Source organism: Colobus angolensis, unplaced genomic scaffold (assembly GCF_000951035.1).
Source record: "Colobus angolensis palliatus isolate OR3802 unplaced genomic scaffold, Cang.pa_1.0 Scaffold17, whole genome shotgun sequence".
NCBI classification, from domain to species: domain Eukaryota; kingdom Metazoa; phylum Chordata; class Mammalia; order Primates; family Cercopithecidae; genus Colobus; species Colobus angolensis.
The window spans coordinates 19498489-19524914 of NW_012114821.1; the positions used below are offsets into that span (position 1 = coordinate 19498489).

Here is a 26426-nt window from a genome sequence, read left to right on the forward strand (position 1 = left end):
TCTTAGAAATAATATTGGAAGAGAAAAATTTTCCTCTAATTTTCAAGTTTTATGACCTTAAATGTCATGGGTAGCAAAAATGCCTCTTTGGCATAATAATAATTTTGAGTAAAAAAATTGTGAAGATATAGATACCAAAAAAAAGAAGAAGAAGAAAAAGAAGCGCTCTGCCCTCCACCTGTTTTCCTAAAATTAGGAAGTAAATTTGCAAAAATGCACCTCTTCACCTTTGTACCAGGAAAGATGAACGTTAATCACCTTTAGATAGAGACAACTTTAGATCCTTGTCAGCCTGGAGATGGGATGGTACCAGAAGGGTCTGCAGAATAAACTTTACCAACTACACTTCGTCTACCACTAGTTTTTCATATATTTGCATTTCCACAATTTACTATTCCTAGAGGTTAAAGGTCCCTTTCCTCTGTCTTGTCACTTCTCTAAAAATTTACTGTTCCTTTGCTATGTAAGTCCGAGTTCTAACCAAACCTTTAAGTTACTTATCCCTGAGTTTCTCTCATGTACATATGAGATATACACATTAGTAAACTTCTGTTAGTTCTTTGCTCATTAATCTCTCTTTTGTTGCAGAGCTTCAACTGAGAATCTAGAAGAGAGTAGACAGAAAAGTATTTTTCCCTTCCCTCCAAATGCAAGGATAATCTTATGTGAGTCCAGGAGGAAGGTAAGTAATATTAAAGATATAAGAAGATGAATAGCTTCAGACTTTGCCTTTTACACTTTCAGAAGATAAGGGTTTAGATGAAAATCAACACAAATCTAGGATAAAGCAATTACAATGAGTGGTAGGTCTCAGATATGCTAATTTTGGTCTCTGCAGGTCATAGAAAAGAGAATTAAGACATAGGGAGTGAAAAAGATTGTTAACTAAGTCCTTCACCTTTAAAAATGAGAAGTAACAAATAATTTAAGATTCAAACTAAGCAGAACATAATTTTGAAAAATGAATGCTATGACGAAAAAATCAACAGCAGTAAAGTGTCTTAAAGAAAAAAGATTGGTCAGTTAAGCTATTCATTGTGTAAACCTTGAGGTATAACCAAAGAATATCCAAAAGCATTTCTGCCATCAAAACATTACCCTTAAGATTAATATTAAGAAATAAAGGAAACGAAGCCTAAAATATAAACAGATTCATTTTTTAATATGACTTTTATTATTTACTTAAAAATCTGCAGTCAGAAAACATAAAAAGAACATTCACTAACCAGAGCCAAGTGACTACTCTCCCACAAGTTCTTAACACTTTGCAGTAAATTGTTATAGAAATAACCAACATCACACACACACACACACACAGCACACATATTCTTCTCAGTTTTCTTGCAATTGGTTTGGGATCCATTAGTGAGAGATGTTTTTGTAGCCACAAGTAAACAAATTTCAAAAAGAAAATAGAATAAAATAGCATTTAAGCGTATGACCTCAAACTAGGGAAGCAATAATATACAAAGTAAAGATAGATGATGATGGATAGGTAAATCATAGATAGATGATAAACAGGAGAGTGGATAGATAGATAGATAGATACATACATACATACATACATACAAAGATTTCAATTAATGTGCACTCAAAAAAATATTAATCACAATATTCACTCAGAATATTTAACTGTAGAAAGGTTATATTCCAAGGCCATCAACAGGCCAATGCAGGTCTGCAAATGTTTATCTCTGACAAGATGAGTACTGAAATTGAGAGTAAGTCTTTAGAAACTTATATAGACAGTTGGCAAAGAAATTTCAGGTCTGTTGAATCTAATGATAAAAAAGAGCTGCATTTTGTGCCTTTTTAATAATTTTTGTAGTAATTGATTTTTATTCTATTTTATGAAACAATCAGCATTAGAAATTAAAAAAAATAAAATTATCCTTTTCCCACAGGTAGTTTGAGGAGCTTGGAATAAAATTATATTTGGTCTTGGGGAAGCTAGGGATTCTTCTTTCTTTTGTGGTTATATAAAACATACATTTAACGGGCCTATCATTTTATTTTTGCAGAGATTGTAATTGCTCACTATCAATGTAAGATAAATTACAGGAGGGAGTGAACTGAGAGAAAGGAAAAAATATCTTCCTGTTTAGTAGTTACAAGTTAGAACTGTAGGCACAGTGTAACATTAGGAAATACAGCTGCTGGTACACCAGTAGTTTGCCCTTTTGTACAAATAGTCCCGAGGTTATTATCATTGTATCTATACAGTTTTTCAAAACTTTGCTGTGGACTTCATTCTGTGATTCACAGACATGACAAGATAACTTGTCCTATTAACTTCTGGGCTAAAGCTACCTTTTAGACTAAAGGACAAGGAAAATGTAAGCATCCTTTTTAGGTTTTGGGGAATTTGTGGTATCTGTGACATTAGCCTCGCTTTGCTTTTGGTGGCACTTTTCCTGTGCTGTGGTTTGCTGTCCATGTAGGGCAAAGCGGAGCTGGATGTATGTAAGCAAAAGGTGCCCAAGAGTATAAAGAACTAAAATCTTTATGCAAAAACAAAAGAAGATGTAAACCTCAAGCGTACCTCCACCCATTTACACTTCTTAGCTCCAAACCACAAAGAGAACAAAAAGGTACTTTCTCAGACTTGTTTTTTTTGTCACGTTTTCTGAGAAAAGTCATGGTTAACTCTTAAATGCACTGTCCTGGCCTTACTCTTAGATGTTGGTCTTTTCAAAAAATTGATAACAGTTGACTGCTCTTAGAGAGCCTCTACCTTGCCCCCCCAAACCATATCCCTGTTTCTTGGTCCACTGGTCCTATGACCAGCCTTGAAGTACGGTACCTGTAATGTACAAAATCTTTGCAAATTGCCAGATGTCAAGGCTACTTCACGTTTAGACCAACCTTCATGCTAGCAACACATACTTTTTTTTTTTTTTTTCTCAACTCTATAACCTCTAAGAAGAAGTTTTTGTAAAATTAGGGCACAGTTCATTTTGCTGCCAGGCAGTTGTCTCTCCAGAATTCCTTCACGTGGACTGTGTCTATGGGTGAAAGTATACGGCTAATGTGAAATTCAATGCCGCAGATGACACTCACCTTGAAAAGGAACTCAGAATAGAAGTGATATTAACGTGTCCTCTAGGTGTTAAATAGAATAGTTGGAAAAGAGTTGAAATTATCATTAACTGAGCCCCATTTTTGAGCCCCATTTTCCATTGATCTGAAGCCGGCGTGTCCATTAAGGTTGTTGGAAGGACCTAAGAACACCTGTAGCCAGATTTGCTAAAATTGACCTCATCTGCTAACAGAGGGTAGGCCAAGAGGCTGCCTAGATTCCTGTTCCTCATACAGTAGAAGTAATCTGCTAATTTTAAAACAGAAAAACTTAGGAGAGAAAATATGAAGAGTCCTAAAACCCCATGTTTCTTTGTTTTGTTTTGTTCCGTTTTTTGAGATGGAGCCTTGCTCTCTTACCCAGGCTGGAGTGCAGTGGCGCAATCTCTCCTCACTGCAACCTCTGCCTCCCAGGTTCAAGCGATTCTCCTGCCTCAGCCTCCTGAGTAGCTGGGATTACAGGCATGTGCCAGCACATTGTGCTATTTTTTTTTTTTTTGTATTTTTAGTAGAAACAGGGTTTCACCACATTGGCCAGGCTAGTCTCGAGCTCTTGACCTCAGGTGATCTGCCCACCTCAGCCTCCCAAAGTGCTGGAATTACAGGCATGAGCCACTGCAACTGACCCTAAAAACCCATATTAATGTTAATATTTTAAAAGATAAGGAAAATTAGATGAGTTACAGTTATCTTTCAAATGAGTTTAAAAGAGGAAGAGTTTAAAAGCATCTATTACACATAATAGATTCATAAAAAGGGAAATCTAGGAATAGCAACAGTAAACTTGTCAGATAAAAAGGAAAATCCAACATGTATCAGAAATAACCATTTATTGTGGACATCCTAGTGGTTTCTATTAAAAAAGATCTCCTCTAAATTTCAAAATAAAATACAATAAATTGTAGCCTACAAAGATATGTTTACAAAGTAAAAACAAACACACAATACAAAGTAGTAGTATTAAATGAATAATCACCCAGCAAAAAGAATATTAATTTACGCTATTACTATTACTAAGGAAATGCTAACACAATAAACTCACCATCAGACTAAAATACATACTAAATAAATATTTAAGGCCATTAGAAGAGAGAAGGAAGACAACACCACAAAATCACAAATAAAACAATGAAAGGATAAAATAAAATAAATTTTTGATAAAATAGCAGTAATATTAAGAGTGCTTTGAAAAAAATAGTGAAATTTATGCATTTGAATTTAAACAATTTATCAAACACTGAGAAATATGTTAATAAAATTTGGAATAAAAAACTAAGAAACCCAGCAATTTACTTGTGTTTATATAACATTTGTTATTTTATTCAGTCTTCAATGATTTAAACCAGTGTCCAAATCTCCTAGGAAATTGAGACCTTCAGTGAGATGGAGGGTAGGTCCTGTTCATGTTTCAGTTACCTATATAATAAGTGTTCTGTAAATGTTTTTAAATGAAAGAGAATGTTGAGAGAGTTCTAGGTTATAGGAAAAGAAAAAGAGATTTAAAACAATACAAAAAGTAAATAATTACTTAAAAATAAAACTACCTTACTTTGGCATATTTACTGGACAATTTTTCCAAACACTGAAAAAGAGATAGGGAAGATAAGAATGAAGTATTATTTTTTGAGAGATAAGTGCTAGGCACCATGCTCAGAGCATTACATTAAAAGAGGAGAGAGAGAGAGAGAAAGACAGAGAGAGAGGTGAAAATTATAACAGAAGACACTGATTTATCAATGTTTGTGAGCAATAAAATTATGACACTAGAAAATAGGATAAAAGTAAATACTAAAACAAATTAAGCTCTTTCTGTTGTAGAATCTAAGGAAACCCCAAGCATTGCAGTTAAATTCTTAAATACTAGTGACAGCTAGAGTGTGAAATGAATGGATTCCATTTCTGGCAGCAAAAACTGAGTACCTACAAATCAATGCATTAAGAAAGAGATGTTTTTTAAACATACACATACCCCACCCTAAATGTACAAGAACACACCCATCAGTGGAGAGGGAAAGCCTCTATGAGATTGAAAAGGCTTTAAAATACCTACATTATTCTAAGTAGCAACCCATGTCAGTGGTATTATTTCTGAGTCCTGTCAACCCCCATCCACACTCCATCTTAACTGCCACCACTAGATTGAATTATCCTAAAATAGAAACCTTGTGATACATCCAAAGGTCTAAAACCTCTTCATCCCCCAAACTCCACCCTTGCCATAGCACAGAAAAGATCAAATTCCAAAGTCATACAAGTGGCCCCATCCATTCTCGATGTATCTCTAGTTACTTTTTAAGAAATTCATAATTACTAAGTTTTTGTTGTTATTTATGGCAGTAAGAACATTTACCATAGAACCTGTCCTTTGAACAAATTTGTAAGTGTATAGTATCGTTAACCATAGGCATGATGTTGTACAGCCAATCTCTAGAACATATTTTTCTTGCATAATTGAAACTTCATGTATATTGAACAGTAACTCCCCATTTCATCCTCCTCCCAGACCCTGGAAGCCACCTTTCCACTCTCTGCTTCTATGAGATTATTTTAGGTATTCGTGTAAGTCAAATCATACTGTATCTTTCCTTCTGTGACTAGTTTATCTCACTTAGCAAAATGTCCTTCAGGTTCACCCATGTTGTCGCACTTACTTTTTATATTCATTTTCTGTTATCCTCAAAGTTGCTCATTTATTGACCTCTAATGTCAATGTCATAGGCTCCCCAACCCTGCACTTTTTTATTTATGTGTCTTTTCATGAAGCTTTTCTACATTTTTGCAATTTAGATTACTTATCCTTTCATCACAGGGCATTTAGTCTTGTATGCTGCCATTTATTGAAACTTTATACTTCATTTTGACATTTCTTGTTGGCTTTGTTTATACTGCAATTTACAAGTCTGTGTGTTTCTGTCTGAAGTTTCCAATTAGGTTAAACACATGTCTTACACCACATTTATATCTCCCATAGTATTTAGTACAGTGTCTTACATGTAGTAATTGTGCAGTAAATACGGTTTAATCGATTGAATGGTTGTAAACTCCTTGAGGGAACATTTTATTTGGTTTACTATCCCCAAAGCCTGGGAAGTACTTGACATATAGTAAATGCTCAGTAAATATTGTGTTGTGCGTGAGGAGAAATTGAAAGAGGAAATAGATGATTCTGCTAAGACCATACATTGCTGAATACAGGGGTCAGTTCTCAGTTCTCTTCTTACTTGACCCAAATGCTTTTGATCCAGCTGATGACTTCTTCCTACTAAAAATGCTTCCTTTGCTAGATTTCTAGCAAATTCCTTGTCTTGGTTTTTCTCCTGTGTCACTGACTGTTCCTTCTCAGTCTAATTTGCCAACTTTTTGTCTTCTCCCAGTTGCTTTCTCTGCAATGTGTTAGGGGTCAGTCAGTCTTCTTCTCTTCTCATAACTACATTCACTCCCTAGAGGATTTCATTAGTTCATGACTTTAAAAATCCCATGTGTTGCTGACTCCCGTATTTACATCTTCAACCTGGACACCTTTGCCAGCTCCAAAGCTATGGTGTCCTATTGCCTACTTGATGTTTCTACTGAGATGACCAACACTGTTTCCAATGAATAGACCCCTGGTCTTCCTCCTTGAGCCTGCCCTCCAACAGTATCCTCCATCTCAGTTCAAAATGGAAACATCCTTTTCTAGTATCTCGAACATTCTTGGCAATCTCATTCTCTTATATCTCAGTCCATGAGGAAACACTGTTGTGCTCTACTTTTAAAATATTTACAGACAGCAACACCTTCTCACCTCCCACCCCTCTACCTGTCCAACCTGAAACATAACTATTGTTTACCTGAATTGTTACCAAAGTATCCACAGTTTATTCCCCACATGGCAGCCAGAGGGGTCCTTTTAGAATGGAAGTCAGATCATGTCACTCCTCTTTCATAACCCCAGAACAGCTCTCTCTTTCACTCAAAGCAAAACTCAATGTTGTTACAAGAAAATATCCAATTGAACTTTGCAAGTACTCTCTGACTTCATCTCCTGCTTATTTCCCTCTTGCTCACATTCCTCTAGCTACCATGTTCCCCTTTTCATTTATTTTAGTCATCTATTGCTCCATAACAAGCCACCCCAGAATTCAGTGGCTTAAAATGATTTGTTATGTTCTCTATTGGGTCTGTGGATTGACTGACTTCAACTTGGGCATTTGTGCTTTAAGACTTCTTGTGTGGTTACAGTCCAGTGTCAGCTAAGTCTCAAGTCATCTGAAGGATCCATGGGCTGACGTCCACAGTAGCTTGCTCACTCCAGTGACTGACAGTTGATGCTGAGAGCTGAGCTGGGATTGTGGACCAGAGTACCTACATGCCTCTGGCCATGGCCTTTCCACATGCCTTGGGCTTCTTATAGCACAGCAGCTATGGCATTCAGTGTTCTGAGGGTCAGAGTCCCAAGAGCAAGTGTTACAGGAGGCAAGAAGTAGAAGTTACCAAGCCAGTTAAAGACTATGCTTGGAAGTGGCCCATCAACGCTTCTACCATATTCTACTGGTTAAAGCAGTTACCAGACCTGCCAGAATTTGAGGGTGTGGAGTAATAAACTCCACTTCCTCATGGTAACATGGCAAGGTCACATTGCAAAGGAGCACGTGGGATAGAAGATATTATCAGGGAAGTCTTTGGAAAATACAGTCCGTCATCCTATTCTTTAAACTCAACAGCTGCACCCTCACCTCAGTGCTTGCACTAGCCTTTCCCTCTGCCCAGAATGCTTTTCTCTTGATATGAGTATGTTTTGCTTCCTCACAGCTTTCTAGTCTTTGCTCTCTCACTTACTTCAACTCTGCTATTATATCACCTTCTCGATGAGTTCTTCCTGGACCACTCTACTGAACATGACACATAAACAGTCTCCTTGGTGACCAAGGGCTCACCATTACCCATGAACTTTGGCTTGACCGAACTTCAGTCAGACTTCTCCCCTCCCTGCAGGCCCCTACGTTTTGACTTGCCCTCAAGTTTAAATAAGCACTAAGCACCTCAGGTGCAGAATATCCTCCTCAACACTCATTCCGAGAATCAGCCAACCACAAAGAAAAACAATTTCTCTGCTGAAGCAACCTGATTTTGCTACCTTCTTACCCTACCCTCTTGCCTTTTGCCCCAACAAACTTCCCTGCCAGTTTTACCTCTCCCCTTCCTCAAAAGATATGTCCCCTTCTGTTTGATTTTGAGACACTTGAGATTTCTGAGATGGAAGCATTCTCCCTGCTGTTTAAGTTTCCATTTACCTAAGTCTGCATTGATTTTGATTGAACACCTAGCACTCTCAATACTGTTTACCCTACCCCCGTTTTTCACATTACACATTACCTTTTACTTACTAAATGTCGTCTCCATTTAACTTCAACTATTTATTATGTTTATTGTCTCTCACCTTCCATTAGGATATAAACTGCCTGACAGCAGGATGCCTTTCTGTTTCATCTACTGAATTCCCATCACCTACTACAAACATGATAAGTGCTCAAAAAGCCCTTGTGAATCAAATGGATAAACTTATTCTTACCTGTGATGTGATTAGAGCAGATTTCGTCTAATACATAGATACAGAATAAAGAAATATTTGTTACTGGTTCTGCCAGGATCTCATTCTCCACTCCAGTTAACTGAATCTCTGACATGTTCCTTGAGCTTGTTTTAAATTCTTGTTTTAATCATCTAACTCCTGTAATACTGTCCTGTTCTTTTTAGCCCTTCCTAACTTCTTTCCTCTGCCCTTCAACTCAGCTCAGAAACTGGAGCCTCGTGATTTGTGAACAGTTGTCCCTGATGCTGTTAACTCACAGGTTTTTCAATCATTTCCTCTGAGTAGATTCCAGTGCTTTTCTGTTGAACTCAGATCCCAGCTGTACCAGCCACCTGTCTAGCCCTTCCCTATCAGATCCCAGGTATACCAGCCATCTGTCCACCCCAGCTTTCCCTCCTTCCTTGGGCAGGTACCATTCCTGTTTCTGACACCTCCAATCATCCATGTCCTACTTTAGTGAACAAAGTGCCTTATAACCACATCCTAGACAGAAGAAAAGAAGTATCATTGCTTCATGATCATGCATAGGTAATATTTGTGGAGTGAATTTGTGTCAAAAAGATCTGGAGGCACAGTGGTTTAACATTCTAAGTTATTTCCCTATTCCAAGGACTTTGGCAAAGGGAGGGGAAAGATTCAAAAGTTTTATGATGATCATAATGAGTTTCAGGTCACGACCACATAATTCACCTTGTTATTACACACTTCTGATCCTTTAAGTAAAATACCACAGCCCCAATAAAACGAATGAGATACCAGTGCCTACGGATTTCACCCAAGCATCCCTAATTAAGGTTATCTTCAAATGCATTCAAGCTACATAAGTCTCTTGAGTTTGCATAATTGATCTGGAAATCAGTTGAAGGAAATTTATGGAATTTTTAGCCCAGGAGAGAAAGCAAGAAAGTTGGAAAACTCAAAACCATGGGGAAACAGAACACACACACACACAAAAAACTTCCTTCACATTGAAAAATGAAGGTTTCGTTTCTGACAATTTTTTTGATGTAAAAAAAAAAAAAGATGTATAAAAGATGTATCTTTTATATCCTTTTTGTCTTGTTTTCCAATTTTTAGACCTCCAAATGAGGTAGAGGGTGAAAGAAAGAGCCTGAGAATCCAAGTCCTAAGTCTTGGGTTATACCTTCCCCTATTCAATATCTGAGTTTCATATGTGAAATATAAATAAAAATTACTGTATCCACTCCATGGGGTTATAATGTGGATTAAACAAGAGGATGAATTGAAAATACAACAAGTCCTCAATGTCATCCACAAGTTCTTGAAAACTGTGACTTTAAGTGAAAGGATTTATAACAAAATAGGTTCATTGATACAAGCAAAGTTAAGTTCCTACAGCATATTGTTGGTCACAGAAACATCACCAAACTTCTAAACAAAAACCAAAGCACTTCTAATGGTAAACATTGAAACAAATGTGAGCACCCTCTCGCTCTCTCTGTCTCGTATATATTTTATATATATATATATAATATATGAAAATTATTTTATATATATAATCTTCCATATATATGAAAAATCTTTCTCATATATATACATATAGTCTTTCATATATATATATATGAAAGATTAACAAAAACAGGATAATTATTTACCCGATTATTTCAGTTCAGGGTCATGGGTAGCTGGAGCCTATCCCAGCACTTGTGACCTGGACATAGAAGTTCATGGAGTGGGGAGGGATTGCATTGGGAGTTATACCTGATGTAAATGACGAGTTGATGGGTGCTGACGAGTTGATGGGTGCAGTACACCAACATGGCACAAGTATACATATGTAACAAACCTGCACGTTATGCACGTGTACCCTAGAACTTAAAGTATAATAAAAAAAAAAAAAGAAGAAGAAGTTCATGGTGATCTGCAACCTTGTTTGGAATTAGAATATGGAGCTGGTCTCATTGTTGGCCTCAAGGGAACCTCGGATAGCCTTGCGAGTGAGGAGGCAACAATGAAAGTGGAAAGTTGGGGCTCTAGAAAGCTCAAGGCTCTCTATTGGAACAAGGAGAGCAGAGGGATGAGATGTTATGAATTAAATAGGATGGAGATATGATGGTAACTTAGACAGCATGGCCTGTTGTATTTCAAAGAACAAAGAGCCTTCTAAACCTTTGCATAGAAACACAATCATAGGGTTTAAGCAGCAAGGGTTTTTTCTCTGTATAATAAGTATACAAAGGTTATACAATTGACAACACAATCTCTATAAAAAGCTTTTTTAGCCACTCCCATCTTCAGTCTCTTCTATGAACTGTCTACATTATTTGCCCAACCATTTATTTTTTACAAAATTTCCTTAATTTTTTCCATTTAAAAAATTTGAGTTGTCATTTAATTTTACATGTAACTTTGCCTGACCTTTATCTATGTTTTGAGCAACGTGAACACTGGAAATTTGTTTATTTTGTAACCTCCAGAGTATGGAGGATTATTATTTTCCTTAAAATCGTAGCACTTGTGATTTTAAATTCTATCCACTGGATGAATCAATACAAGTGAATAGAAGATAGAATAATACCTCATCTACAAGAATTCACTGCACTAGCAGTCTTATCTATTAGAAATATGTGAAAGAATCAATGAGTAAGAAAAAAAGCTTTCAAATAACCAAAATAAATGTTACTAAATCATTTTTGGCATCTTAAATCAGTATTAAATAAGTAAAGGCAAAACCTAAGATGATTACATCTAGGAATTATTTTACAATATGACACAGGAATTAAGTATAGCATCAATAACCTTTGACCAAGTGAAATAGGCTTTTTTAAAGATAACATAAACTTGTATTATTTTTTCATCCAAACCCTAGCAGCCTAATCCCCTCTCCTTGCTATAGAGAGAAGCCATTCTCAGATAACAAGAGCTTAAGCAAAGTAATTTTTGCAGAGTATACTTTGAAAGAGGGAAAAAAAGTCCTTTAAATTTCAGCATTTTTATGGATGAATGCAATAGGCAATAGAAACAAAAATAGCTTTTGTAAAAGTGCAATAAATGAAAGGTGTTCATAATTGGTGTTCTGTAAGGAATTACAAATGAAGAATTTGAGAAGTCTCTGGAGTTACACTTTCCACACAGATACAAGGTAGTGACTTATCTGAAACAGAATTATTTGGCACACCTGGCATGGACAAGTATGAACCACAGAAGAGATTCAGCAAAATGTGTAAAATCAGACATGAATTAGTAAGAACATCTAACCAAGCACAAGAGAGCAGTATTACCCAGAATACGTTACTAAAGTACTCACTGTCACCTGAGTGGGCAAAGACGGGAGGCATCAACCTGTTAGAGTTTCATCAGGATATCATTTTACTGTGAGATGATGACATTGTGCTTAAGTGAACCAATTAGGAAGTCATTCACAATTGATCTTATGTATTAAATTAGTCATTTGTAACTAGTTCTTTATGTTATCTTTAAAAAACATCAAGTAAAAAGCACTGTTCAGATATTGTTAGAAAGAGGTTTTATATAGCAATTGCAGGTACAACTTAGTTGCTCAAAATGACGGAAGCTCACAAATGGTGAAAAAGATGATTTAATAATTTTTTCTTCAAAATGTATAAACAGAAATAAATCACAATTAGATAGGCAAAGAAAAGTTACATTAAAAACCTAAAAGATGGTCCTGGCAAAAACAAAATAAGCACACTTTGGAAATTAAAAAATATGCATTTTAAAACCTAAACTTCCAGAATCCACCTGGTTATGTCAATATTAGCAACTTAAATAAGATTAAATTAAAAAGTAATATTTTGGGTATGGCTGCAACAGAGTATGGGTGTTACCTAGGCTGTTCTTCCTCCCTTCACAAAGGTAAACAACTATGAAACGGAACAAAATAGGTGAAGCATTTTTTGGAGGAGGACTGCAATGCTAGCAAAAAAGCAAACACATGTAGTGAGATCAATGTTTTCTCAACTTTCTGCGGTAGGGAACTTTCAGGGATCTGCATGTTACAAGGAGATGGAGCCCAAGGAAAGCACGGCAGTGTTGCTGAGCTGGGGTGGCAGAGATTAAAGTTGAGGGCTGCGAATGCATACTGGAATTTGCAGGGCAGATTAACAAAGAGAAGGGCACTATTCAAACACGAGTCCTCAGAATGCTGAATGGGGAAATCTCAGTGGATCCTTGGCCCAGAGCTGAGTTGTACATATATAGAGCCAGTCTCTTCGAGAGCTCACAGGAAATGCCACAGTGCTTACCAACTGTATTTCTGAGTACAAAGGAAATACATTAGAATTCAATAACTAAAAACATAAAATACGCAAATATTTAGAAGTTAAACAACACACTTCCAAATAGCACATAGGTTGAAAAAGAAATCACAAAGGACACTAAAATATTTGAAACAATCATAGTAAAAACACAGCAAATAAAAAAAATATTCACAGCTAAGGCAGTGCTAGAGGAAATTTTACAACTTTATAAAAATAAAACACTAAGAGTGGTTCATGTTTCCACCTTCAAAGGTTGGAAAAAGAAGTGCAAAGTAAACCCAAAGTAAATAGAAGGAAGAAAATAATCAATATGAAAAACTACATCAATAAAATAGTATACAAACATTTTAGAAAGTAAGAAAGTCAAAAGCAGAATTTTTAAAAGAACACCAAATATTTTCAGAGCTCATCTTATGCACCATGCTTTCTGCCATGTGTTGATTACACAGGTTAAGATATTGTAGTCCATCTGCTCCTGTCCCCAGGTTCACCATATTTGAACGTTCAGTCATGTATTTCACAAAATGATTTCAACATAATGCATCTGAGAGTTCATCTCTCCAGCAGTGGCTGGAACACAGTAGAAGCTCAATAAATATGTGTTGAATGGATGAATGAGCTTTTTCCTTTAACACATGGGGAAGGCCACAGAGAGGAAGGGAAAGTCCACAGATAAGGTCACTGATGTCTTACTTGGTACAGCCTGGATTCTGTCTTCCATACCAGACAACGTTCTCTGCCTTAGCCAACTCAGACTTTAGTCTCAACTCTCTTATGCCATTAGAGAGCCTTAATAACTAGTTCTGTGTTTAAATTGCCTGGCAGCCCATCTTGGAAAGGCATTTCATTAGCATTCCTGTTTGTGTAATGCCAGCTTGCCAGCTAAGGAGCCCACTGAGAGATCAGCCAGGGGAGAGTGAGTGAGCACACAGACTGACGTTGGAACTTGCAGCTCCACTTAGCACAGAGGAGCTGAACTGTATTGACTCAGACCAGCAAAAGCCACCTTTCTCAAGCTCTCCCCCACCCAGCATTGTTCCTGTTGCCTGATTGCACCTGGTCAATCAAATTTTCTTGGGGCAGAGCCCAAGTATAATTGAGACAACAGGACCATTTCCTACTAGTGGAGAACTAAGCCTTGCAATGGGAAATAGAGGGAAAAAGCAACCAATATTGTCATAAGCCAACACAGATTAAGAGTAAGACACCCTCAATTTTTAGCAACTCAGATTAGAAGGGAGGCAGAAACAGCTATAGCTACTGGGGAAATGGGAGGATGCCTAGGAAGGAAGTGTTTATAGGGGCTGGCACTTGAAAAGGCATAGCATGTGCCATCTCCAAAAGAAATAAAAATAATAGAAATTACTTATATAGCATGTACTATATGTCAGGAACTATTATAAACACTTTGTAAAATAAACACAAATTATTTTATCTTCACAGCAACCATACAATATAAATACTGTAATAGCCCCCACTTTACAGATGGCAAAACTAAGTCAGAGACAGGTTAAGTAAGTCACTTAAATTCACAGAGCTAATAAGTGATAGAATCCGGGTGGTCCAGTTTCAAAGTCAATGCTTTTACCGATCCCTCAACTCCATACTACATGAAGAATTGATTTTACTGTGAACATGGGCTCCTAGTTAGATAGGTAGACAAGCTCTGGAATTCTCCTCCAGAGGTCAAAAACTTACAAAATAACAAGAACTCTGCAGCTCAAGCCTTACAGACAGCTAAGCAATTGATAAGACCAGTTGTGTCTACTCCTTCCTTCTCCATTCATGCACTATTAATCATTTGACCAATTAGAGTTTGTACTCTGAAGAAATGGCAAACAGTTTTTTGAAAGTGAATCACAAGTTTTGATTTGCCAACTACCATAATCTCGTTTCACACAGAATGGAGACTATCTGGGATTCAGAGAGGGCAAGCAAATGTTTAGATAGTAGCTGTCTGTGAGTAGACAACACAATCTGTGCCAGCCATGCTACGCTGTCCCTGCTCTTATGGAGATTCTGGTCTAAAAGGAAAGACCAATATCAATTACCGAATCCATTAGCGAATACTACCTGCAAAGCAAGTGAGGTACCCTGAAGGAAAGGAAGACTGGGACTCACAGCGGAAGGTGAGCTGGCCCTGGGATAGCAGAAGGGCTTGCCTTGAGAAACGCTTGGGTTGAGAGCTGAAAGATGAAAAGGCTTTTTTTCAGGTGGCACAAGAAAGATGAGAAGAGAATTCTAGGCAGAATAAATAGCACTTGCAAAGGCAAGAGAGAACAGGCTCTGAAGCCTCCTGGTATGCCCAGCCCCAAGGCAGGGAGCAGGGTATGGAATGAGTTGAGGCTGGAGTGGGAAGGAGAGGCAGGCCATGCAGCAACTGACAGAGTCATGATCTCTGTGCAAAGAGCACTGGGGAGCCATGGAAAGGCATAGGCAGAACAGTGGCATTAAGTAAGAAATACCCAATGCATCCAATAGGCGACTAGACTAATACTCAAACTCAGATCCTTTGCCCTTCTTCCCCCCAATCTCCAACCTCACTGCATTTTGCCAGCCCAGGAAGTTTAGCCAGTAGAGGTCATCACCAAGCCACGCAGATCACAGAACCTCAGGGTTGGCAGGAACTTGACTATCTTGGAGACACATCCACTAGCTAAGCACTCCCATGTCCTCTCTGAATCCCAGCCCATTCCCAGTCTGTGTGAAACTAGACATCTGGACTCAGCATATGCTTAATAGCTGGGTCATCTCTAGCAAATTAAATCACTTCTGTGGGCCTCCCTTTCTACACCTGCACTACAGCAGTGCTAGCGTCAATTGGCTATTAAGATAATGTAGGTCATGTTTTCAACACTATATCCAATCTTTAGTAGATGTCCAAAGAGTGATGATTTAATCTGAATTCAGCCATTCATCTTTTTTTTTTTTTTTTTTTTTTTGAGGCAGAGTCTTGCTCTGTCACCCGGGCTGGAGTGCAGTGGCCGGATCTCAGCTCACTGCAAGCTCCGCCTCCCGGGTTTACGCCATTCTCCTGCCTCAGCCTCCCGAGTAGCTGGGACTACAGGCGCCCGCCACCTCGCCCGGCTAGTTTTTGTATTTTTAGTAGAGACGAGGTTTCACCGTGTTAGCCAGGATGGTCTCGATCTCCTGACCTCGTGATCCGCCCGTCTCGGCCTCCCAAAGTGCTGGGATTACAGGCTTGAGCCACCGCGCCCGGCCTCAGCCATTCATCTTGAGCTATATCTTTCTCCCAACTCAGCTGTGACAGTTCCAAGACATCATTCTGCATATCAGACAGATCTTATCATTAAGTCTAGTAGTCCACTAAATAATCATGCATGTTATAGCAGCCCATAGCTAATGCAGAAATAAAAAAAAAATCATAAACTTACACACAGTGGAGAAAAGAGGAAGTGAAGAAATCTCATCTTGCTGGTATAATTTTCCATTGTTTTATTCCTTGGAAAATAGCCAGCATAATTTTGCATGGTGTTCAAAAAATGAATGTCACTTCACAAAAAGACAATGAGTTCAATATTTCTGTTGAAAATAAACATTTGAAAACTATTTTTATATTTATGTATATTTATTCATCTATTCAATTTATAATTTCAGGCTCATTCCACACTAAGTGTTCTGAATCAAAAAGATGAACAAAATACAGTGCCATTCTTCAAGGACTTCACAGTCTACAGGAAAGGGATATAGTTAAACAAATAACTACAGAATTGGAAATTGGAGCTGATGTGCTTAGAAGGGTTTTGAACAAGGGGCATGACTGTGACTCTCTCTGCTTTTGCAAACTTCAGGAAAACCTTTACGCACAGGTGAGTTCCACATGAGGCTAATTTGAAGCTTGTGTTCTGATTTTGCCAATTAAGATAAGAAGGAAACATATTGATAGCAAGAAGAATAGCCTGTGCAAGAAAATGAAGGCCCAAGAAGGATGTGTTTTCTCAGAAGCCTGGAAAGGCATCTCCTTCTCAACCTCCAGGGAAATCAAAATAGACATTCAGTGATGGGTCCTGAGCATTTTCAGATACAATGAAAGTTCTAAGTTACTGGAATTAGATATGTTAAATTGAGACTATCATAACAACCTGACTTCAAGTCTTATTTGCTGAAAGTGCAAAGTAGAAGAAATGACCATTCTGTGTGTGCGGCACCCTTGTGATCTCACAAGGATGATGCTTAATGACATATGGAAACCCGTTGGGTAATTGAATAGTCTAAGGCTAATTGCATCTGACTGTGTTATTCTAATGTGATGGGTTGAAATGTGCAATGGATAGGAGAAAACAGATTTCTAGAATTGCAGTGGGTGACTGTTTGCTCTGACCTTCTTTGAATTTGAACATGGGGAACAGGATGCAGTGGGGCACAAGTTGACAGCCAGCACGTGAGGAGTGGGGCAGACTAATTTGTCAGTCTGGCTCACAAAGGTGTCTTGTATTCATTTCAGAACAAATCCAGCAGCTGTGATTCTGCCTTTTCCTCCAAGTAAAGGCTTATCTTCTTCTTCCCAGGCTAAATGCATCTGCAGAGCCCTCCAGCTCAACATCATTATTTATATGGAACTTTGATATAGTTCCTTCTAAAAACACAAATATTCTCATTTGCTCCCCACAATTGTGAATGGTTATTATCCCTTATCCAACCTCATCTTGCAGATGAAGAAATCAAACTCCAGAGAAACTGAGCAGCCTACTGGTTACAAAGTGATGGAATCATGACTCATGCCCATGTCATTCTACTTGCAAATGCAGTGTCCTGCTGGACTCTGCTCTCATATTTTAGCTGGGAGAGGCCTAGGAGAACTGTTTGTGCCTTTAGGGAGACACACAGATCCTGAGGTGGCCCAAGCTAATGAGAGCAAATATTAAGAAAATGGAGATGGTTAGACTTAATGACTATTATCATTTTCACTTTACAGTTGAAAATACAGAATCTCAGAGTGAAGCCCTAACTTCCCAGAGCAGATGGGGTCTATGAGGAGGAAGAAGTGGATGCATGGACCAGTCCTGTTTCGAAGACAAGTCTCATGGTGCTACTGTGCCTCCATGAGCTCCTGATGCCCAGAAGCTGGCATCCTGTGAGTAGGTAGGCTAATGATGATACCAACTAACCCTGCAGGGATTGACACTGATGTTGAGGCCCATTCACACATTAGTACAGCTCCATAGGTTGTAGGACATTTTCCAGGCTGGAGCAAATAAGTTATTGCTTTCAGTAAATCTCCTCCCTCCTCCCTTTCCTTTTATCTCAGATTTGCAATGATGGAGTGGATTAAGTTTTAAGACTATTATCTATCTGTTTATAATATTCTCTGGGTGACCATGTCTGCAGAAACCTCTTGCAATATTGAAGTCCAAATCCAACACAACTCTATCACCAATCTATAAGCTTCATTTACCTCCATATCCCTAGTGAGTACATCATAACATCAGAGATACACAAAAAATTACTTACAGAAATAATATGGAATTATTTTGTGAAGTCCAAATAATATATATTGGGTTTATTGCATGGTGTTCTGTTTACAAGCAATTACTTGACTCGCAAAATCTGCTTGATATGAAGTGTGTTGTAATGGTTTTCTGCTGCTACTCCTCTGAAGTCCTGAGTGTTTCCACCCTCCAGGGGGAAACAGCTAATATCTATCTGCCTGTTCTAAAACATTGTGTGCAAGTACATACACACATAATCCCCTTGAATCTTCTGAGATTTAGCAAATAATTAAATGCTGAAAAATTTAGCAATCTATTGAGTGACTTTTCATTTGCTATCAAAGTAGGCAGATGTATGGTCCTAGGGAATGTGCATGGCCTTTAGTGGTATATCATGGTACCTACAATCTCTGGCATGTTAGGTAAGTTACTTAACTCTGAGGTTCTATATTTTGAACTGTGAAGTGAAAATGATAATAGTCATTTTCAAGGAAAGAAATTATAATGAAGTCATGAGGGGTCAGGTTTCCTGAGTTTGAATACTTCTTTCACCACTGTAGTGGATGCTGTGGTGCTCCACTCAGATTCCGGAACTGAGAAACTCATGCCCACGGCTGCTGGAATTATGGGTTGTTGATATCTCACAGCCACGTTTCTTCTCAGGAAATGTCCTCTCTTGGCCAAAGAGAGCTCCTCTGTCTAATGCTACACCCTTCTCCTGGGGACAGTCTGCAAGGCTTCAAAGTCTTGGCATTCCTTCTTCAATTCAGCCCTGAAGGGTTATTCCCACTCCAGAAATGCCTGGGAAGTCACCTGCAACCAGTATGACCCAATCCTGGTTCTCTGACCCCCTGACATATGCTGCTCCAGAAAACACCCCCAATAAACTTTACACAAATATATTTCCAATTCAGAGTCGGCTTCCTGGAGTCTTGGTAGTTCCGTGAAATTTACTGCTTATTGTGTATAGAGGTCACATAGGTAATTACACATGGTGGAATTGGAATTGAAATTCTGATAAGAACCCTGTGATTTCAAGTCCAGGTCTCCTGTTGGCCTCCATTGTTCTATTTTATTCATGAAATAGGTTGGAGGAACTCACAACACAATAGACCCCATATTTCAGCTCGTTAATAATCAACATATTCTGGTCTTAGTGGCCATTATTTTTAAGACGTTGTATACACCATTATAATTCGTGTGATCTAGTCAGGTTTTTCTACTACAGTGGGGCAGTCTGGAACTCAGTCAGATATACTTGGCTTTCTCAAGTCTTTATGAGATTCATTTTTATATTTTTAAAATTACATTTTGAACTGACACAGAGTGCAATGTTGAAGAGGTGATCCTAAAAACCAGCAAAGGTCACTGCCATTCATTCCTTCATTTATGTTGTTTTTATCCATCCAACCAGCCACCGTATATTGTGTGCTTCCCATGTACCATGACACATTCTGAGAACTTTCCACACATGCTCTCCTTTCATCTTCACGTCAACAACATGAATCTTAAGCTGTGCTGAATTTTGTCCAAAATGACTCAGATAGGAAAAGGCAGAAAAAGGAATACATTCCAGTTGTCTCCAAATTTCATGCTTTTTTAAGTGTCACATTATATTGTCCTTCCCACTGGCACGCAGCTTAAATAAAAATCAAACTATGAGAAGCAATAGAAAGTAATATCAGAGTACAGGTGAGAAGATGCACTTACATAAATGATCTTTCAAGACTTCCTAGAGAAGGCACGAGTTGGCCTTTGGAGTGACCTAGACTCACTTCCAAGTAGAAAGCTCAGTAATTTTGCTTGAGAGATAGCGTGGAAAGGGCCCAGGCTTCAGAGTGTGGCTGACTTGAATTTGAGCTCTAGCTTTATCTATTACTACCTATGTGGCTCTGGACATCTTACTTAACCTCTCTGAATCTTCATCTTGTCATTGTGAGAGACCTCATTGACTTGCTGTAAAGATTAAAGAAATCATGAAACACATCTAGTCCAATAACTGATACTATAATATTTAACAAGTGATGTTTGATTTGAGTTAATTCAAGTCTCTAGGTTATAGTAAGAAAATGGCAGAAAAATTAATTAATCAGCTTCTCCAGTTTGTGCCTTTGAGAAGGGTAAGCCAAAGGAGGACTTTGTTCTCACATCTCATATTACATCGTTTGTCATAAAAATTACACATTCACACAAGCGCACGCACACACACACACACACACACACAGGCACAAACACTCAGACATGAGCCACAATCCACAATGGAGGAGAGCTTAGAGTGTTTAGGCATCATAATAAACTTTCACATAAAGTACAGCAGTAGTGTTCTTAATTAAAATCTCTAAAGAACTCTTGTTGTTGACAATATCACCACCCAAAGCCATATTTACCTTGTTAATTATTCAAGTTGCAGTGAATAAGAAACAATGCCCAGGCTTCCCATAAAATTTCCAAAAATTAAACCAGGGAAATGGGCAATAAATGTCATTTGAAATGGAACTGATGCCAGTTAATTACAAGACAACTGTAAAATAATAGGGCATGAGGTGCTCCAACAATGCCTAATTAGTGACTATATGGGCATTTCCTTGGAAAAAATGGCAATTACATGGTGCAAACACTTAGCAGTCATCATCAAAGGCCCTTAACCGATATTAGCTAATTAATCTTCCATACAACACTCCGGCAGGAGGCAGCACAAGTCCTCATTGAAAGAAGTAGAAGGGGAGGCCAAAAGGTGAAATGGAAAATCCTCTTCTGCTCAGCATCTCTAAAGAACCATTTGACACTCGCAGCCTAGAAGCACTCAGGAGGGATTCCCAGGCCAAGAGAGGCAGATTGTTTTCTTGATGAGTGACTTGCCCAGGTGATGCCTAAGGTTAATATGGTGAACACCAAGCTTCCTCCTGATTTTCTGCCATGGCTCACATCCTGGCTATCCTCCAGAACTCCCTGTACCAAACTGCTGTTGCAGACACGCATGAACTCTTGCACTTATCAGCCCTTTTCTCTTTTTCTCAGCAAGAAGGCTTTTGACCTCAAATATATAAAACCAATGGGGGAAGAGGGAAGCTATGCCTCTTTCCACAAAGCCAAGCTCATTATATTATAACATGATCCACAGCCTTTGATTTCAACTTAATGTATGAGATCTGGAATCATTTCAGAAGTATGATTGATTTTGATTAGATGAAGATATTTTAAAAGGAGTGAATTACCTCTTATGTGACTTAATTTAATCCACATTAAAGATCTGTGATAAAATCTCATTTGTGTCTAATTTTGTATTATTTTACCTAAAGAGGGTCCAAAATTTGTATAAGCTCCAGACCCAAGACAATCTAAGTCTGCCCATCTATCTGGTTGAGTTCTTCCAGCTCTGAGTCAGGGGCCATATTTTGTGGGATTCTGAGGCTTCAATGTCCTTTTGAGGTAGACTTAGTTTCATAAAGCAAAGTTAGGCTACATCACAAAATGAGGCTTGCACGAGTTTTTCTCCACCTAATTCCATTTGTGTTATAATATACCTGATTCTTTCCATTTAAAAAGTTACAAGTTTTAATTAGAAAATGGATAAGAAGGAAGGAGTATAATTACTCCTGCTACTCCATTTTATAGATGGTGAAACTAGGCTATGCAGAGGTTAAGTGACCTCCAAATATGGGACTTTATTAGCTATTCCTATAGCCAATGCAATAGTGAGCCTCGCCCGAACCCATCTCCATTTGATCCTAATTTTTCAGTTCTTTGTGAGTTTCCTTGTCACCTCCTACCTGCCTCTGAACTCAGAGCTAATTGATACCCAGAAGGCATGCATAAAGAGCATTTGGAATGGTCCTATCCTAACAGAGTGTTGGATGGGTGGAGATCCAGTGACAAATCAAATCCAAATATAATTTTCTTAAAGTAACACACACAGTTCAAAGAAGAGGAGTCATGACTTGTTCCTTCGGTATCCCCCAAAATGTTCTTGCTCCTTCAGTGTCTTGTTCTTCTTCTATTTGGAGGGATACTTGTTCTTTCAGTACCCCTAAAAATGGAAGAAGATCATACAACATTTGGAGGATAAGTTTGACAGTCTGATAAGCCCAGATCCAAAAATCCTAGACTCTGTTTGTTATCTGTAAAATGTGCACAATAATAGCACCTACCTTGCGAGGCTAATGTGAGGAATAAATGGACAAATGCTTAGGACCTGGTATATAGAAAGTATGCAATAATTGTTAGCTATATTTTTAAAATATTTTACCCTATTAATGATCACTCCTTTACTGAGATTCTACTGTAATAATGAACTGTGTTGGCTTTGGAGTCACACAACCTAAATTTAAATCTTGTATCATCGAGTCACTCTCTGTGTAACCATGGGGGAGCTACTTGGTCTCTGCATGCCTCAGTTTCCTTATTAGTAAAAAGGGTGTAGTGAGAGCGTCTACTTGATCTTTTTAAGAGGGTTGGTCATAGGGATTGAATGAGACAGTGTATGAAATCCTGGCACCTAGCCAATAATAAGAATTTGATAAATGTTAGCTATCAATATATTTTGAGTAGGCATACCTTACGCCCAGAGGGTACTCGGTCTAAGTTTGAGCAATAGAATTAACAAAATTAATTTGACATTCACTCAACAAACATTTGTTGTATACCTACTCTATAGTAGGCAGTGTCCTATGGGCTAGGGATTCAGAGAAAAATAAATACATAGTCTCTGCCCTCAGCTGAGATAACAGTGTCTTCTGGCACAGACAATTCAATCAGAATTATAGATACCTGTGGAGAACTATTCTTTTTAGTGCATCCAGGAATGTTGAATAAATAGTGTTCTGTAGTTTCACAAAATTTCAGGAAAATACATTTTATCCAAATTCCTACACATCGTTAGAGTTTATTTAATCTCAATTCTTACTCAGTAAGGATGAATGATGAATGAATGATGGCTTCTCCTCCTTGAAGTGACAACCTGTCCCTAACCATCTCTACAGACTAGACTTACTGTAAAGCAGCTATTTCCACTGTTCAGTAGTTCTAAAGTCCCCCCAGCTATTGATTATACTGAAACCTGGTCCCCTCAACATATCCACCCTTGGTGATTTTCCTTCCTCTAGTACTGGGTGAAGAGAGTCTAACCCTTCTTCTACCTAATGGGCCTTTCTCATATGTCCACTCCAACTTCTGAGTCATCATTTCTTTAAGCTAAACTTCCAGATGCACCATGATAAAAGTCTAATAGACATAAGCATCTTTTCTTTTTTTTTTATTTAATAAAGTTTTATTTTTCCAAATATACAGTTGGTTGGACCTATTCATTCATCTTCACCAGCAGCTGGAGCATCTCCGCCCTTGGTATTTCTGGTGTAAATTACTTGAGCTCTATGCTTTGAAACCAGTTTGATAAGTCCTTTACTAAGGAGCTCCTGAAGGGCTGCCCTGGCCAGGGAGCCTCGAATCTTCAGTCTCTCAGAGACCACAGCTGGGGTTATAAGTTTATAGTTGGAAACTTCCTTACAGAGTTTGTCATATGTAGCTTTGTCAAACAAGACTAAGTTATTGAGCTTGTCCCGAACTTTGCCTTTGGACCACTTCTTCTTTTTGGCCTTACCCTCGGATTTGTTCACTGGATCTTTGTCTTTCTTGGCCGACTTTCCAGCGTCCTTCTTCTTGTTGTCCTTGGGCGGCATTGTGAAGCTCAGAAAGCAGCAGCGGACACTGCAGCCTTGCTAAGATGTCAGCATTTCTTCTTAAAGGTGAGCTTCCAAATGGCAGGAGTGACAACTAGGGCCAAGCTGTGGGTACTTGGCACCCACAGCTCTTAGTTTCAGAACCTCCTTCTCCCCAGGTTTCATATCAGCCTTCGCCATGCTTGTTAATTTGGACCAAATCGACCAGAGTCCCCTCCCCTAAGTCCTAACTGTTGAACTAGGCAGGGATCGGTCTCAGTCCCTGGATAAAGGACTGCTATCACATCTGTCCTTGAGGCCTTCAAAGACTTGCTAACTAGAAAAATGACTAACACAAGGATTTCAGGGCCCAAAACAGGGACAGTGGGAGTCCTCAAAGTATTCCCTGTTGGCATAAGGCCAAGGCCATTCTCTTCTAACTTATGGGTCCAAAAATTACTCACTTGGCTCCCAAATTCCGGGGTCTGCTGACTCTTGCGACTGATGGGGCTTGGCTGCTGAATTTTGACATTCCTAACATAGTGTTCTTGAACACTTCTGAAAACAGGGGGTTTGTGAAGCAACTGCTTCTACTGCTCAATTCTAATGTTCTTCTATATCAAGATAAGCTGGAATTTTCCCCCTTGTCACTTCCATCTCTGGTCATTTTCCTTCTCTCTGGAACTGGACAGAACAAGCGTAACCCCCTTTCGCACAAATAGATGTTTGCACATTTGACTTTATTGTGCTTGCATTTGCATTTCTGGGTCTCTGCTGCTTTAGATTAAAACTTCACAGCTTCTCAATTGTTCTTTAAAATGATGTTCACATTCATCATATGAATGTTTTCTGCTGGATATATTCCAATTGATTCGTGCTTCTCTTAGGCTATGGCACCTAAATCTGACAGTCCTAATAAAGCTGAGCATTTAGGGAAAGGACAGACAATTCCACAGTGCCATGGTGGGCTATTTAGTAAGAGTCTTCTGTATAATAGAGAGGCCATGGATCACCTGGAAATCAACCACTGAGTGGATTCTCTGCTATTGTGGGAACATAAAACCTACAAGCTACCCGGGAATATCTTCCTATGCTTATTGACCCTAAAGGATGCCCATATCATTTTGGTTCTCCACCAAAGGAAGATATTCACCCAGGCTTGACTCCCTCATGAGTCAACTCTCCAAATCTGCCATAAGGTTAATTCTTAAAACATGTTCACGATCAACTATCTCATGTGCCAGTCCTAATCCAGATGGCATTTGGCTTCACACTCTATTAGCTGAAAGAATGGAGATTTCTGAAAAATAAGACTCGTATGCCTTCTTTACATACATTTGGACTAATTTTCACTCCCCTCATTAAAGCTCTCTGTGATTGACAGCAGTTGATGACAACCAGATCTGCTGATAGAACTAAATGTTTTCAGTTTTCTCTTCACAGAAATAGACATCCAGAGCAATTTGAGAGCTCACCATTTTGGTGAAAGTTAGAAGGAGAGCATATAGAAAGAATATATACATTAAGACTGGAGCAGAAAATGCCTTTGATTAGATGGAGTAAGTATCTCAGGAAATATGTACACAGAAATGATCTTCTCTACTCACTCTCTCAAAAATAAAATCTCCAAGACAAATGCACAGATATACCGTAAGACAAATACCTTCACTTATGCATTCAAAATCAACCACTCTTTTCTGAGCCCCACATCTAGCATAAATGAGGCAGTAAGCACTGACCATAGAGTCCCTAGGCTTGGATATGATGACTAATTCTGCTTCATATTGGCAAAGCATGTTAGTCTCCTCTCTGAACTTCAGATAATGATAGCTAGCTGCTTGCAAATCTCAAGAATTATTGGGTTATATAGCTTAAGTTATATAAGTTGGTTAAAATGGTTTGTGTTACTGTGAAATGTTACAGAAAGGTAAAATATGAATAATGCCACATTCTGCCTCATCTGATACTAAGTTGTACACACTGTCCACTAATATAAATGCTAGGCAGCTGGAATTGCTCTCATCTCTGCCGTTTCAGTATCTAGCATAGTACCTGTCATGTTCTAGGAGCTTGATAAATGTTTGCTGAATTGACTTCCTTTAAATTGAATTACTAACTTGCAAGGTCTTTGGGGACAATTGTAGAATCTCATTTTACATCATCGCCATTTCCTTGCTCAAAGCTGACATGAGGAAGTATGCAATAAATGGTGAGTGAATGAATGAATGGATGGAGAGGAACTTAAAAGATCATTCTCAACCCCGAATGCCCTTTAGAATCACTTACAGTGCTTTCAAAAATTAATCTCTGGGCCCTTATCCCAGAGAGCGATTTAAAAGTTTCCCAAAATATTTTAATGTAAAGTCAAGGTTGAGAATCAATGACTTTGAATGACAGGAAAATATAAGGAAGAGTCCACTCCCTCCTTTTT

The 26426-nt window shown here is 38.4% G+C and overlaps 1 long non-coding RNA gene and 1 pseudogene across 2 annotated transcripts in view; one reads left to right on the plus strand and one right to left on the minus strand.

Moving 5' to 3' along the window:
* Window positions 1-16534, plus strand: part of LOC105509078 — a 30758-nt gene extending 14224 nt beyond the window's left edge. The window contains exons 3-4 of the long non-coding RNA XR_001001383.1: window positions 589-682; window positions 16510-16534. This is a non-coding gene — a long non-coding RNA (uncharacterized LOC105509078). The remainder of the gene's footprint in view (window positions 1-588; window positions 683-16509) is intronic.
* Window positions 16535-23594: 7060 nt separating this feature from the next.
* Window positions 23595-24047, minus strand: LOC105509079 (annotated as a pseudogene). The gene has a single exon (XR_001001384.1). The product of XR_001001384.1 is annotated as a 40S ribosomal protein S25 pseudogene (transcript).
* Between the last annotated feature and the right edge of the window lie 2379 nt (window positions 24048-26426).